The sequence below is a fragment of the Urocitellus parryii genome, chromosome 1, assembly GCF_045843805.1.
Source record: "Urocitellus parryii isolate mUroPar1 chromosome 1, mUroPar1.hap1, whole genome shotgun sequence".
Classification (NCBI taxonomy): domain Eukaryota; kingdom Metazoa; phylum Chordata; class Mammalia; order Rodentia; family Sciuridae; genus Urocitellus; species Urocitellus parryii.
The window spans coordinates 220666585-220683009 of NC_135531.1; the positions used below are offsets into that span (position 1 = coordinate 220666585).

The 16425-nt window shown below is 36.0% G+C and overlaps 1 protein-coding gene across 3 annotated transcripts in view; it reads left to right on the forward strand.

Moving 5' to 3' along the window:
* Positions 1-7243: 7243 nt before the first annotated feature.
* The window catches only part of LOC113183310 (xin actin-binding repeat-containing protein 2), a 75323-nt gene continuing 66141 nt past the window's right edge, over positions 7244-16425 (forward strand). For all 3 annotated transcript variants that reach the window (XM_026389599.2, XM_026389597.2, XM_026389598.2), the window contains exon 1: positions 7244-7410. The gene's annotated coding sequence lies outside the window, so the exon portion shown is untranslated. The remainder of the gene's footprint in view (positions 7411-16425) is intronic.

The window sequence follows — 16425 nt, forward strand, 5'->3', positions numbered from 1 at the left end:
AATGGTTAAAGCTCCAATATCTTGGAGTTTCTGTCAGAGTAAGAGAAACTAAATGTAAATCAACTAACAAAATCTTATTATAATTCTTTTATGAAGCCCAGATATTATTACTAAAAATTAAAAGATAAAGAAAGATTCACTTATTTTCTTGGAAAGTCTTTTAATAGACATTTTTTTTTTATTTTTAGAAGAGCTTTAACTTTACAACATGTATTATCAGTAGTCTACACAAGAGTGGCACATATATTTAAATTGATGAACCTACATTGGCCCATTGTAATCACGTAAGGTTCATAACTTACATTGGGGTTCACTCTTCATACTGTATTTTATATGGGTCTGGCAAAAGTATAATCACATGAATCCACCATTATGGATTATCATAAGGGTAAATTACCATACAGAGTACTTTTACTGCCCTAAAAATCCTCTGTGTTCTGCATATTTATCCCTTTCTCTCCCTTAACCCTTGAAAACCACTTATTTTTTACTGTGTTCATTTTTTTTTTTCCTTTTCTAAAATGGCAAAGACTTGGAATAATATAGTAGTAGTCAGTAGGGGACTGGTTTTAATATGAATTTAAGTTTTCTCTATGTCTTTTCATGATTTGATAGTTCATTTCCTTGTAGCACTGAATATTATTCCATTTTCTAATGTACCAGAGTTTATTGGCCCATTTATCTACTCAAGGACAGCTTGGTTAATTCTAAATTGTGGCAAGTATGAATAAAACTGCTATGTATATCCATGTGCAGGTGTTTCTGTGAACAAAAGTTTTCAGTTCCTTCGGGTAAATACCAAGGGGCTTGATTGATGGATCAGATAGCAAAAGTATGTTTGGTTTTATTAGCAAGTACCAAGCTGTCTTCCAAAATTGGTTCCAATTTTGCATTCCCATCAGCAATGAATTAGTGTTTCCATTGCACAACATCCTGGTCAGCACTTGGTGTTGTCAATGTTCTGGATGTCAGCCTAATAAGTTGTCCTAGGACCACACTCTTGTTTTAATTTGCATTTCCTTGATGACATTTGATGTGGAACATCTTTTCATATGCTTATTAGTTATCTGTGTACCTTCTTTAGTGAGGTGTTTATTAAGGTCTTTGATCTATTCTTTTTATTTTTAGTTAAATTTATTTTCAATTTATAAATGGAAACACAAAATATACATATATCACATGGGGTACCATGTGATATTTCCACTCACATATACAATGCATAATGTTTAAATCATGTCAAACATATCCATCTCCTTAATCATCTATCATTTCTTTATTGTGAAAACTCAAAATTCTTCATTCTAGGTTTCTGAAATGCACAGAAAATTGTTATCTATAGTCATCCTACTGTACAACAGCATGCTAAAACATCTTGCTTCTGTCCAACTAAAACAAAGTACCCACTGATTAACCTTTTCTCCATCTGTCTCTGTCTCCTACTTTTCTCAGCTTCTGGTAACCTTCATTAGAGTCTCAATTTTATGAAATTAACTTTTTTAGATTCCATATATGAATGAGATTATGTGGCACTTATCTTTCAGGGCCTGGCTTATTTTACTTGACATAATGATTGATCTCCAGTTCCAAGATTTCATTTTTCATGGATTGATATATTCCATTGTGCATATGTACCATATTTTCTTTATCCATTTATTAGCTTATGGACAGTTAGATTGTGTCCAACTATTAGCTTTTGTGAATAGTGCTACAGTAAACATGGTAGTGAAGATGTCTCTTAAAAATACGAATTTCATCTTCTTTGCATATGTACCTAGGAGCAGGATGCTAGATCACGTGGCAGTTCTATTTTTAATTGTTTGAGGAAACGCCACCATGTTTTCCATAATGGATTTACTAATTTACATTCCCAACAGTCATGTTTCCATTTTCCACACCCTTGTTAGCTAGCCCATTTTTAAAATGGATCCCTTATTTTATTATTAAATTTTATGACATCTTTGTATATTTTTGGATAATAGCCATTTATCAGATTTGTGTTTTGCAACTCTTTCTCCTAGTTTATGGCTTAGCTTTTTATTCTTTTGTCATTCCTTTCACAGAAAAGAAATTTTTAATTTTAATGAAGTCTGGCTTATTAATTCTTTCTTTCTTAATTCATACCTTTGATGCTTATCTAAAAGGTCATGACCAAACACTGTAGATTCTGTCCTACATTATCTGCTAAGAGTTTTGTAGATTTGTGTTTTTTTCATTTAGGGAAATGATTCATTTTTGAGTTGTTTTGTGAAGGGTATAAAATCTGTATCTAACTTCATGTGTTTGAATCTAGATACCCAGTTCTAGTGGAAAGTTTTATTTTTTTGTGTGTCCCTGTACCCAGAGTTATTAAGGTATAATTTAAAAATAAAATTATTACATTTAGCATATATCATGTAATTTTTTCATATATGTATGTATTAATGAGCAACAACAAAAGAAAATAAACCTAGTGAATTCCTAGATGGTGAATACTTTTTTTAATGTACCTGTATTGAACCAATGAATACCCTACCATGGATCTACATCTCCAATTCTTTTTATTTTATCTTGACACAGGTCCTCACTAAGTTGCTGAGGGTCTTGCTAAGCTACCAAGGCTGGCCACGAACTTGCAGTCCTTCTGCTTTAGGCTCTCATCTTGCTGAGATTACAGGTGTGCACCACCTGGCCTGGATGACTTTTATGTCAGGAAAATAGCATCAGCCTACAAATGATAGCACCAAGAAAAGTAGAAAATAGAATAAGTTCATAATGACTGATGACCTATTAAAGATACATATAGAATTTTGAAATTCCCTGATAAGTTAAATTTTATATCAAGTTACTAAGAATACCTATAAACATGGAACTACAATCATATATCAGTGTTTTCTTAGAAGGAGATCTTTAGCAATAGTGTGACTTTGTATATGGCAAGCTGTTAAATATTTTTTTTATTATAGACTTAGATAAGGTATTGATTACAACTTATAAAGAGAATACCTAGATTGTAAAGGCAAGCTGGAATGATGAATGTCACTATTGGCATTCACTTAGACATAAATTACACAAATACAAAAGAATATAGATGTGGTTTATCAGTTTCACTTTCAAAATTACTTGAATTTTAATATATTAGAGATATACTATTTAATAATTTCATATTGCTAGAAGATTGAGTAAATACTTTTCAATATTCAACATAAAATATCTGAAATAATCTATTTCTTATATACCTATCTTCTGAATTACTAATCTTACCTTTTGATGTCTCTTATCTGCAGTTAAATTTTCCTTTGAATCTTTAATTTCTGATGTTTTTTTTCAATTGTAGAATATCCATTTCTTTCTTATTTTGTGTAAGTAAAAAATATTGTATAGTAAAAAATACCCTTGGTATAACACTGAATTTTAATTTTCTCATGAAATTCTCTTTTCATAGTTTTGTGTTTTCATATTTTCATCTTTTCATATTTTTTTGTTTCCTGTATTTTCTAAAATACTGCATATTAATCATGATCAATTTAAAGTTGTCTGCTAATTCAAATATGTATAGTATTTGCTTCCATTCTCTGTTTTTGTTGGTTATCATGGTAATGTTCTTTGTCTTCGCATGCATGAATCCTATTTTATAATTAAAAGTCAAGCATTGAATATTCAAAAACAAAACTAAGAAAGCTCCAGATGATATCAACATCATCAGGAAAGTTATCCTATCCCTGCTAGGCAGATAGAATGGAGTGAACAGAGGGGTTGCCCACCTTAATTCAGTGTTTCATTGAAAATCTGTGAGATCATTTTCTCCCTAGCACTGATACTATAGGAATCCCCACTCAACATTTTCAAGGTCCTAAGCTTAGATATTTGCTCTCATGTTCAGTGAAGATTCAGATCTTGGCACTTGTCTGAATGGGGATATTGACTGTGTTTGAGAACTCCAGTTATCCACTTTAGGATCCCAAGCCTGATGAAGAGCCAAAAATCTTTGCTGATTTATTTTCCTCCACAAACCCAGACTGTGAGTGACTTCAGGGACCAGGCAGCTGTTGAAGATGGTTTCTGAATGACTTCCCTTTTCATGTGAGGAATTTTTGTGACCTGTCCTCCTCATGCATACTTATTTGCTAAGCATCATAAAAATGTAGGCCATTACACATTCTGTGCTTGGGCTCACAATTGCATCCTGCTATCCAGTGAAATTTTAGAACTTATTGAATATATTGGAGAGAAAAAAGAATCCAAGTTCCTTCTACTTTCCAATTTTATCACTTCAGACCCATGTAACCACCCAAAGTTCTAGTTTTTCTGTCCTCTCGCAGCAAGTCTCTCCCTGGGCCAAGCCCAGATCCCCAGCTTCTAGTTCCAAACAAAATTGACAAATATTTCCTGGGTCATCCTCAAATCCTTAGCTAATATTCATAAGGCTCTTGTCTTTTTTAAAGTGTATGTATTCTCTTAGGTCCTTAGTTTGGCCTATTTCTGATACCTTTTCTATATTGTCTTCTTGAGAGATCTAGGGTTTCTAATTTTTCTCTGTGAGATCATCAGCCTGATACTAATTACTCCACACTGCAAGAAAATCTCATGTAGTTCTCAGGAGGGTACAGCACAGGCTTTCACATGTGGAGGTGAGTCAAGGCACCATCAGATTGAAGCATGTCTGTGATTTGAATTGAGAGCAAAGGTTTCCACCTCAGCGATAAGATATTTGATACATCATCTCCTTATGGATCTTTCTACCTGTGTACCTCCCTCTATCTATCATCCATCCAGCTGGCTTTCATAGTCATTTTATGGTACTGGATTAGATTATTATTAAATGAAAACTGAAATTCAGTGTCTAAAAACAGTGAAATAATGTGTGGTTTGGATCTAGTTAATAATATTGTCTTTGTGGCTGAGCTGAATAAACCAAATTATTTGATAGCTAATTAAGTTCATAATTATTTTTTTTTCTTGACCATAGAGTACTTTATATGCACTACTATAGGTACAACATTTGTTTCTCTTACTCCACTACCAATTATTTCATAATGTTACACCAAGGGTTTTTTACTGTAAAATATTTTTTTCTTTTTTCAGTGTATAGTCATTGGGGTTTGGGGACTACTATAAACATGGAAAATGTATGAGGAAAACGTGAGAACATGATTTTTCATGTGTATAAGTCTAAATCAAAGACATTTTCTTCCTGAAAAGTCAAAAAACAAAATTTGAAGAAAGATTACCAAAAGTGAAATTTAAGAAACAATTGAAAAACTAATCACTAACAGGGAAAGAGATATCAGAGAGTTTAAATAAGTAGGAAATATGAGGAAATCAGAAGTCAGATCTTTGAGTAATTAACCAAATTCTGAGAGAGCAAAAATACCCTAACTATCACTGCAACCATATGTAAATACAAAAATAAAATGGACCTTATTTATAAGATCAACCTCATAATCTAAACTACAAGGTTCCATTTCTTTGTGTTTGTAACAAAATAAAATAATAATAGTTTTCTAAGTAAATATTATATTGGCATAATTACTATCATAATAATTCTTTTATGCCCACTATCTTATTTAATATGCAACTACCATTTAAAGTTGGTAGATAGTACTATTCAGTCAGAGATGACTAAAGCAGAGCTTCATCAGTATACAAAACATGCACGGATCACAGAGAACAGTTGGTGCCAAGGCTGCATTGAAACCCTATACTAATCAGCATTATCCAACAGAACTTCCTGCAATGGTCCTCTCTGTCTGCGCTGTCTTCTGCGTACTCGAAATGTGGTTACTGAAACTGAGGAACTGTTTCATTTTATTTTAATCAATTAAAATTTAAACAGTCACATGTGCCTAATAGCTACCATACTTGGCAGTATATCACTAAGCTGTTAGAGCTTGCCAGTTCCTGGCCCTGAAAAACCTTGTGGAATATTCAGGAAGATCATTGTAGAAATTTTTTCATAGTTAATAGAGTGGAATATCACTCTTTGGTCTACTTTTTAATAGAAACCAAATTACATATGTAAAAATACATCTACTGATTGTTGTGTTTTGTTTTGGTTTTTTTGCAGAACTGGGGATTGAGCCCAGGGGTGTTCTACCACTGAGCTACATCCCAAGTCCTTTCTATTTATTCTCTATTTTGAGACAGGGTCTCCCTCCATTGCTGAAGTTGGTTTCAAACTTGCCTCATGCTTCAGCCTCCCAAGACCCTGGAGTACAGGCATGCACCAAAGCATGAGCTTATGCTGTTTTTTCTTAGTAAATAGTATGGTAAATACCTTACTTATAAGTATTTTGTATAAAATAACGAGTGTATAAACACTATACTTCCCTTCCATTGAAAGACAGTTTCCTCTTTATCTGGGTTTGTTGGAAGCCCAGCTGTATACATACTGACCACCACATGAGGAAAATTATAGTAGAAGAAGGTTGAGGGAGCCGGTTGCTATATATCTACCTAGAAGGTGTTCGATGTTGGCTTGTGCAGCTGAGTGGCAATCCTAGCTGGGTTTCTCTCCCTTCTTCGGAGTCAGGATGGCAGAGTGCTGAGTAAGGAGGCTGGCAGCAAAGGATATTTAATATGATTCTCTCAGGAGCATATGAGGTGACTGCTTTTTCCTGCCTGTTCTTCCTCATCTAGAATATTTTAAAGTTCATATTAATGAGCAGGAATCAGGATTTAAATTATTCTTTATTCTCCCCCAGAATGTCTTCTCACCCCTTTTCCTTGTCTTTTTTTTAACCAAAAAAAGCACTTTCTTTACTAAAACTAGTGTTTCACTTTATAAGCGAAGTCTCAAAAAGCAAGCTAATGTTTTACATATCTAAGAACATTTCGTGAAATGAGAGCAATGTTTCCTCTTCCCAAGAACCCTTGTTAATCATTTCACCAGGATAAGTTGGAACTTTCTTCTACCTGCTTTATTTTCATATTCTTTACTTTTAAATGATTAAAATTATTTGAAACATGCAAGTAATCTAAGACCTTGACCCCTCTACTTCCTCTTCCGTGCTGATCATTTTTTAGACTTCATTGGGAAGTTCTGAGCTGGCTGGTGGTCATGGCTGGGAAAGGGATTTTGATTGACTGCACATGTGTTAGAGCCATGCATACATTACTAGGGACACTATGAGGCAGCCTGCCCTCAGAGACATACTTCTGAAAAGAGTGCTTGACTCAGGCCCCACCTATACAGAGCTCAGTTCCTAAAAATAGGTACTAAGTTGCATCCTTTAGACTCTCGGCTAAAATAAATTCAGCCATCCTATCCACTTGCTTGATAGACCCTTCAGTGGAGCTGGCCTCCACTCTGCTGGTTGCCTTCAGGGGACTGGGAAATTTGCTGTGCACGAAACAAAGGAGGAAACTACTCAGTGAAGGACTAGAAAGACGACATTTCCACGAAATTGGGGTTAAGTCCAACTGTCACAAAAGGTATGTGTAACAGAGTCATTGATTCATGTGTGCTTCCAAGGTTGTAAAATGTTCTGGCCGGTTCCTGAAGATCCATGGAGACCATAGGTCAAGTTGTAATCAACACAAAAGAAAATTTGCAGCTGGATTTTGTTTTATGATAATATTTAGCATTGCTTTATATTTTGAAATTTAGGACTTCATATAATTATCTCTTTGCAAAAAAAAAGCATTTTTATACTCAATATTGAAGAATAATAAGCCCATCTGAATAAACAACTATGAGCTAAAATTGTACCACGACTTACAGTTTAAAATGGGTAAAAAATGAGGTTGTCTTTTATGAGTGTTAATTGAATAAATCCACTAAGAAATATAAACTGTATTTTTTGGAATTTGGTAAGAGAAAGGAAGGGTTTGAAATATTTTCAGCTGTTGTCATTTGCTTAGAGAAATGGAGGAAAATTATTCTTTCCCAGTCTTACTTTGATTTTGTAGTTCTTGCTACAGACATGGACTATCTCCTCTGGAGTTTTACTGGAGTAAGGATTAAAGAATCAGGTTCTTACATGTTTTGCAGAATTAAGAAAAGCACTGCCAGTTGGATCTGCCAGCCCTAATTATAGTAACTACAAACTTAAATAGAGAAGACTGAGATTGTACTTTAAAGGTATCGTGCCCTATATACTATTTCAAATGGATTTTTTCTGTCTCCGATTGCCTGGGAACACCTTAATTTGGACCTGTTGTGCCTTAAGTGTTTAGATGTTAAGAGACAGAAGTGATTTGGGAGGGACATTATAATAGAATCACCTAAGACACCATCTAAAAGCAAGGACACTTTAAGATTACATAATGCTGGGTTTAAATTTAGCCAGCTGGTGCTGAACTGAAAGATATTTTATTTTTACCGGAGCTCTATTTGGTCACTGACGAGCTGTAGGTTGTTTGAATTATTTTAAAATTTTATGTACAAGGTGCCAAAGGACAAGTAAAATATTTACCTCAACTACATTCAGAGCCATGAATTTTAATATGAAAGAGCACCTGTTTAGAGTCAGAATGATATTACTAGTGCATGGCAAAAAAAAAAAAAATGTCGGGGAGGAAGCAAGAAAGTCCTGAATTTTGCATTTGAGTGTTCTCCTGCTCCTCTGCCTAGTCTTTGAATATATTTTTTTCCTTTTTTTCTAATCAACACGTAAACTAGCAACTGGATCCATTTGTAAAAGTCAGTCAACATTTCAGATGTCTCCAAAATGGCAAAGTGCCGATAATATGGGGACAATGTAGTCTGGAGACCCAACTGACTGCTTCTGTTTCATCTATAGCTTGGAAACCTCAAGATACAGGTTTCCTCAGCCACCTGAAAAATGACAGTAGGCATTCTTTAATGATCATGGAGAGCTTTACTTTAGAACATGTTCTGCTAAAACACCAGCTCAGGCCTCCTGTGTCCTGTGATTGGAATGCTACCTTTCTTCAGGGATGCTTATGGGCAAAACCCCACAAAGTTCATGGATAATTTATTTATTTACAGAGATAACTGCCCACTAATCAGTCTGCATTCTGCCACATTTGCCACATTCAAAAAACTTCAGGACATCAGTGCTCTTTTTACTTAACAGGAAAACACTACTTAGATGGCAGAATTTGGAGTCAAGAGTTTTCTGACAATTTCAGTTCTATGAATTGATATTTTCTATCTGTCTCCCCTCTCTCCCCCATTCTCTCCTCTCTCTCATACACACACTCTCAACTCTGGGTATTTAAAGAGATCATCCTGTAAGTCCTGATTGAAAACTAGGAGTCATGTCTAGATTCTATAATTTATAGAGCAGGGTAGACACTTAATAAGTGCCTGACAATGTAATTGCACGATTTTTGATAGAACAAACTGTGGGGAGACAGAACTTAATTGGCAATAAGTTTTCCTTTTTATTTGCTTCCTATCCCCTCTTTTTAAAGTACTCGAGTTACACTTTGAAATTTAATTAAATTTGTAATTTGTTTTTTCCTATTTCTGAAGCACACACTTGTGCATTCAAATCACAGTTTCACTCCTTGCCGAGTGGCAGCTTCAGCCTTTTCTAATTCAGAAACGACATTTTTAGAGCACAGCTCTATTCCACGTAGGTGCTCAGTCTTTAATAAGACCAGGTAGGATGTTGTACTCCATGTTTCCTGACACTACTTCTGACACCAGAGTTTGTGTCTTTGTCAACAACAAGCAATTCAATTCTCCAATACCAACAGGTGTCCTGCCATTCAATTCAGTTCTGACAATAACTCTCAAGACTCCTCAAGACCCCGTGGGTTATAGCCTCTGTCACACAAAACTACTTAGACACCAGCCACAAATGGAGGACTAGTCCACCAACACTTCAACCCAGATTACCACTGATTCAGGAGTTTCCATAGCCCCCTCCTCCAGTTTGATAATTCAGTAGAACTGCTCACAGAACTCAGAAGGGTGCTCTGCTGACCATTACTGCTGGATTACAAAGCATGCTATCCAGCAAAAGCAAACTAGAACAAATTCATGGGACACAGCATGGGGAAGGGCAGAAGCAGAGCAACTGTGCTGGCTCTGACCCTCTGCGATGTGTTCATTATTAAACTACAGCTTTTGGGACCCAGGGACCTCTGAGATAAAGAAAGGGTCTATTGAGTTGCTCCAGGTGCTAGTTAGAAAAAAAAAGGTCAGGTCCTAAGATAAGTTTCTCCATTGCCAGCCTCAGGCTAAATATCAGCTGAAAAAGATGTCCCTTAAACCTAGAACACTTTTATATTGAAAATTTAGCAAAGGAGAAGTATAAGTTGTTTACACTGAACCTGAATTGGCTATAGAAAAAGTAGAATGACATGAGGCAGAAAAAATTTGGGGATAGGAGAGCAGCTCATAAAAAGTGGTGGTCATTTCTGTATTACTTGGGACTGCAGGGCAGGTGGATGGTACCTAGGGAGACAGCAGCCTGGGTTTTTGAGTCAAGATTTTAACGTGCGTTCAGAAATGTGGAAAAGTCCTCTGTTGGTTGATTATATAGCTGTTAACTGATAACCTTTCCCTTTCTAGCCCATCTTTCATCTTGTGGCTCTTTTAATTTAGGATATCTCAGAATTTTCTCTTATCATCACCTACCCAGAAATTCACTGAACTCTATCATTTAAGGTGTTTTAAGGAGGAACTCACCCTGTAGTCCTTCTCCCCTTCTCAGGGGTGGGGAGTGAAGCTAAAGTTCTAATTCTCTCATCTCTTGACTGGATTTTCTGGCAACCAGCCCCTATTCTGAAGCTACCTCCCCACTGCTCGCCCCTACTTGCCATGAGTCACCCTGTTAATACAAGAAAAACTGTCACTCAGGAAACTGCAGGGTGTCTGCACCAGGAACTGGGGACACAGACCAAATATTTGTTTTTTGATATACCACATATTTGCAATATGGTCTTCTTCTCTGAAACACTATCTATAAATCCCTGCTTCAAAATTTAGTACTATTTATTTTCCTAATCGTTGGAGTCCATCTTTGCAAATTTAATTAACCTGAACATCCTTCCATTTGTATAACACCATCAGTAAAAACATTTTAAAGAACATGCTATGTCAATTAGTCAAGGAAAAGAGCAAAGATTTTCTTTTGTCAAAGCAAGATCAGCAAATTCAATCAATTGTTTGTCTTAGCTGCAATTCAAGAAATGACAGTAAGTCTATATTAAATGACTCTTTGGATTTTGTGGGCCTAAGTGATGGCATGAAAATAATCTGGCAGTGAACATCACAGTACGTAATCCAAATTCTTGCTATAGTAGCTATACTTCTTAAAATACTGCCAAGGATAAAAGGAACTTCTTATGTGGATAAGATGAAGAACCTCAATGACTGTGTGGCATACCTCCTTTAAGTTCTACAGTAAGTAAACAGGCACCAGAACACCAACTAACTCATACCAAGTTTAAGCATAGAGAATAGGAATCATGGCCCTTGACTGACATTTCAGTTCTGGGAGTCTTTGTGCCATAACACCCTAGGACCTGGAATCCATTTCCAGGTGTATCTTAACAAAGCTTTATTTTTCTAACCCCAGCCTTTTCTTGCTTTTTATTTCGAATTTCATGCTTCTTTTAAAATTAGGACAAACTGTGTGAAAGGGAACATGATCCACATAGTCTTTTAAAATTCCAAAGGCAATGATGGGTTCATTTTTTAATTTCACTACACATCACTGGTCATTTGTCATTTTTCACTGCACTTTGTGGAAGATTTTCAAGTAGATATTTGCCTTCTAGTTTTTCTAGTTGTATACAGGATATTTCCTTGTTGCCTAGAAAACCAAATACTTTAACTATCTTTGATTGTACAAAAGAAAATAATTGCCAAATTACTGCAGGCATACATATGACTTAAAATAAGTGCAATGCTAAAATAGCTCATTTTGAGAAATTTCTCTTGGTCAAAGATCCAATGGCATCTTCCATTTACTAAATCTGAATATATCAGCATGTGTATTTCTAAATGAGTTAACTGGTTACAAACATAGAAAAACTAAAAAAAATATTATTTTTACATGTGCTCAAAAACCAACCACAATTTGACATTATAAATGGCTTCAAATCACATACTCAGTGTTTTTCATTAAGTTTGATAAATTGTGGACTGAACATAATGTTCAAATAATGATATTATTTTAATTTTAATTCATAGGAACTTAATTATATTGCAATAAATTGAGGATACACCTCACATTATAAAGCACTTGTGTTTTGGGAACTTGTGCTATGAACATTGAATTTTGAAAAGTGGATTCACATTTAAACCAGTTAATTACATTATAATTTCATGGGTCATTTATCAATACTTTGTTGTTGGTTTTTGTTTATTTTTAGTCAGTACTGTCATAATAAGAATTCAGATTTATGTTATCTAACTAGTAAGTCATTTAGATAAATAATTAGAAGTTTGTAAACAACTACAATAATTAAGTGCTCCAGGGAAAGAGTGAAAAATCTTTTTGTAAAGTTAAGGATCATACATTGATTTATCTATGTTGTATGGTGGAATTTTTGAATGTCTAATTAAGGTATAGTATCAAGTTGGAATATTCTGGGGAAAGAACAGAATAAAGTGAGTTTGTTGATATTATTCAAGGGTGTCTATTTCAACTACAAGCTTTATTTAAAATCCATTGCCTCTGCTTATTTTGTATCCATTTTCCTGGGCACTATATAGAACTAAAATCAGCTGTTCTGTTCTGAGATAAAGTCCAGCAGTGATCACCAATTGAACCATAGGGGATAGGGCAAGGGACTTATGAAGAAAGCAACTGGCATCAGTCAGCAACTTGATCACCTCCTTCTTTCCTCTGCACCATCCCAGGGTGCCAGAGTGGAAATGAGACTTCATTAGGGCTTGACTTCTGTAATAGAAAATATGCTACTCCTCTGGGCCCTAGGAAATATTTATTTTTAGGAATGGAACTATACAAGTATGCTGTCAATCACTGACTCATTGAGAGTGGAAATACTTTCAAGATTCATCATCCCCTCATCATCCAGAGTTGGATAACACCCACATTTTTGCCTCTGTAAAATTTCAGAGAAATGAAGTTTGGAAGACATGTGTCACATCCAACAGCCCAGTTGTGACAGGGTAGTAGAGCAGGTTGCAAAAGGCCAAAGAAAGTGCCTGGAAACAGCATGCAAGTCATGATTCACTGGGGAAAGCTTACAAGAGACCAACCAGCCAGTGCTCCAAGAAGAGTGCAATGACAATAAGCTGAACAGGTAGCACCTCTGTCCCTCAAGGTGCTTTGCTAAGCATCTCCTCCTCTCCCTCATGACATTTTGTCCACTTGTGATGGGCTAAATAAGTGACACATAACCTTTCCACAGTGCCCTCAACTTTGCACCCTTCCAAACTCAGAGAGGCATTTTATGTTAGGCTGCAGGAGCAGTGACATCTCAGCAACAGCTTGCTTAGTTTGCTTACATGACCAACATCCCAAAGAGCAACTGTCCTTGTTCATGCAAGAAAGTAGCTTTATACAGATACCACTGACCTGCGCTAGTTCCCAGTGTGCATGGAGGAAGTATACAAGCTAATGTGTATCTAGATTTTCTGGCCCTGGCCTGCTCTTATTGTTCTCTTGACTTGGATACATTTTTGGAAACAGAAAGATGGCAATCAGGGACATGCTGTTTTACTGTGCCCACTTTCTTTAGGGATGATGGGTCACGTTGTTGTATCCAAGATATACCTTTTTATTTTTCAAAAGACCTAGTGGGTCTACTGCAGTTGTCAATTCAAAACTATTTCTTTATAATTGCCAATACCACATCCTCTAAATAGAAGCAACACATTAACTCAAGCTTTAATTCTTACCTCTTTCACTTACCTCATCATTTCAACCCAACTGTGTACAGCTTCTAGACTATGTCATCACACACCATTTATTTCAGTCATGATCAATTGTTCTCACATATACACACAGATATGTATATTTAAGTGTGCCTACATGTGCATATGCATTGGCCTTCCTATAAAGCTTAGCATGACTGAAGCATTCATATAATTTCCTATTCTCAAGGTTCATTTGGATATTCAAAGAATGATGGTAGTCCTCAAATAACAGCCAATATCCACAGTATTAATCATAGTGACCCTGCTTTTATTCTTTCATGTTATTATGAATAGAAAACTTTACAAAAAAATTTGTAAATATTTGTATTGAGAAACTAAAAAGCTAAATATCAATAATATTAATAGTAAAAAGTTTCCTTTTTCTAGGGGTAGATGTCTAAAAGGAGTTCCAGGATTGAAGTCTAAAATTTTGTTACTGATGCCATCTTTACATTTGGAGAAATCCTGGAAATTTGAAAAATTTCATAAATGATGTACTGTGTTTCCCCTCTCCCTACCTCTCATTCTCTCTTCCCTTCTCTCCTTTCCTTTCTTTCTAAAATTTCCTTCGTTTTTATTTCATTTCTATGAAAGACCTCTGGAATATCTTCCCTGAGCCCAGAAATATGACCATGTTGAAATATATGAAGCTCTTTTAGTTTACCAGAATCACAAAAACATCATCTCCCAGGGCCAGAAGAGGTTCCAGATGGGCTCCACATACACTTCACTGGGAAGCCAGTGATGCTGTCAGGTTAACACTAATGGGTGGAACAGACTTTGGAACCAGCTGCCTGAGTCTGAATTCTGGCTCTTACACTTACCTACTTGTTGACCTTGGGAAAATGAAAAACTGCCTTATTTCCTCATGTGAAAATAGAAACATTAATAGTGTTTATCTCATAGGTTTGTTTTCATAGGATTAAATAAATTTGCAATATGTAAGGTGACTAAACTTTAGTACCTGGCACATAGTAAGTTCTGTGTAATATTTTGTTTAATATCACTAATATTATGTAATTATTACATGAAGTTAAAGTGACCTGGTCATCATTATTAATGTATTGCCAGGCACAAGATAAGACTATAAAGTACGAAGTTACTCTGTATGCTGAACATTCAAAATACCAACACATGAAAAACTATGTAGGAAAGAAAATTGCAATTCTGATTTAACAGGTTGTTCTGTTGTTAAAGGCATCCTTACCTTTCATAGATTCCCTCTTCACTCAGACTAAATTTCTGTCCTCTTTGGAGTAATAGAAAGCACTTTAAACATGTGAACTTTCAGTTCCTCTTGACGTTGTCTGCATCACATTATCTCAAGAAACTGAATTCTTCAACCACCTCAACCCTAATGACTCTAGTCTCTTATCTTTGCTCACAGCCTACTTTGACCTAGCTCTTGCCCTCTGATCACAGCTTTTCTTCTTAATATGTCTTCCATTCTTCCTTTCTAATGGAAAGTGTTCCTTGCCCTCAGTATTCTCTCTACATTCCCAGCATGGGCCTGCAGCCCCTTCCACCACTGTCTGCCTCATCTTGCTCTGTCTTGAATCTACTCATAGTGGCCCAGTGAACATGGAGCTGACTCTCACTAGGAGGCAGGCCCTGACCCATGAGGCTAGTGGACCAGACTTTATCATGAGGACCTAAAGTAGAAAAGGCAAAGAAGAATCTATAAGTTGAAGAGAAAGCAAATGATAATGAGCCATTGAGATGGTACAATGTTCAAGGTTCTGGGATGAAGATAAATGGTAAATAAGAACGCAAAACATAAGATCCCAAGTAAAGGGACAAGGTACGCTGGAACCTGTAGTAGACTAGGGCATCCATCTCCCAAAGGAGGCCAAGATCCATTCAGATGTCTTGGAAATTTTTTACTTCAGATTTTAGGGGTGGTTTTGGGAGCTTAAAAGAACTGTGCTAGACCCCATGCCCACTCGGCCTGGGCTTGACTGTCAGCAACAACAGCATCATTTCCATTGACCCTGTCTCCATTGCCCTCACATTTTGGGCTAAATTCACCTCACTAAACACCAATTCAATCTTTTCCCATGCTATGCTATTGTTGTTCCATTCTCAGCTGCTGCTGCTGCACATGTGTTGGAAAAGGTTCACAGGTTTGCACCTATGTGGGCACTCAGCACTCAGCGATCATTTTCTTCTCTTTTAAGTGACTCATATTGTAATATTCTCATTATTCCTGAAAACTCCAGATGTTCTCTATTTTAATAGACAAATGAGAAATTTGAGAATGAAAAAATGTGTTTGCCGCCTATATTAAGAAAAACAATCCATGTTGAATTTTAAAAGTTCTCACACCATAAGATTAACACCAAGCTACCAGAAATATACACTGGGTGAAACAGAGCCGATGGAGTACGTGCTATAAAATGAAAAGGAACACTGGGGATGCAGCCCCAGGGACTATTCATGGTTGGGTACCAGGAGTTGTGTGTTTCAGAAGGCCAGTCACAATAGATGTGTGTTGTGTCTGGTCTCAGCCACTCACCAACTTCAAACTCAGGGTAAAGATATTCTAAGGATTCCTGCAGACAGTGCTACAAAGCATCAGCATTTTGAATTCCTCCCTCTGTGATGCCCTGTCTTCTGGCAACCAAGTGTCAGTTTGGTGA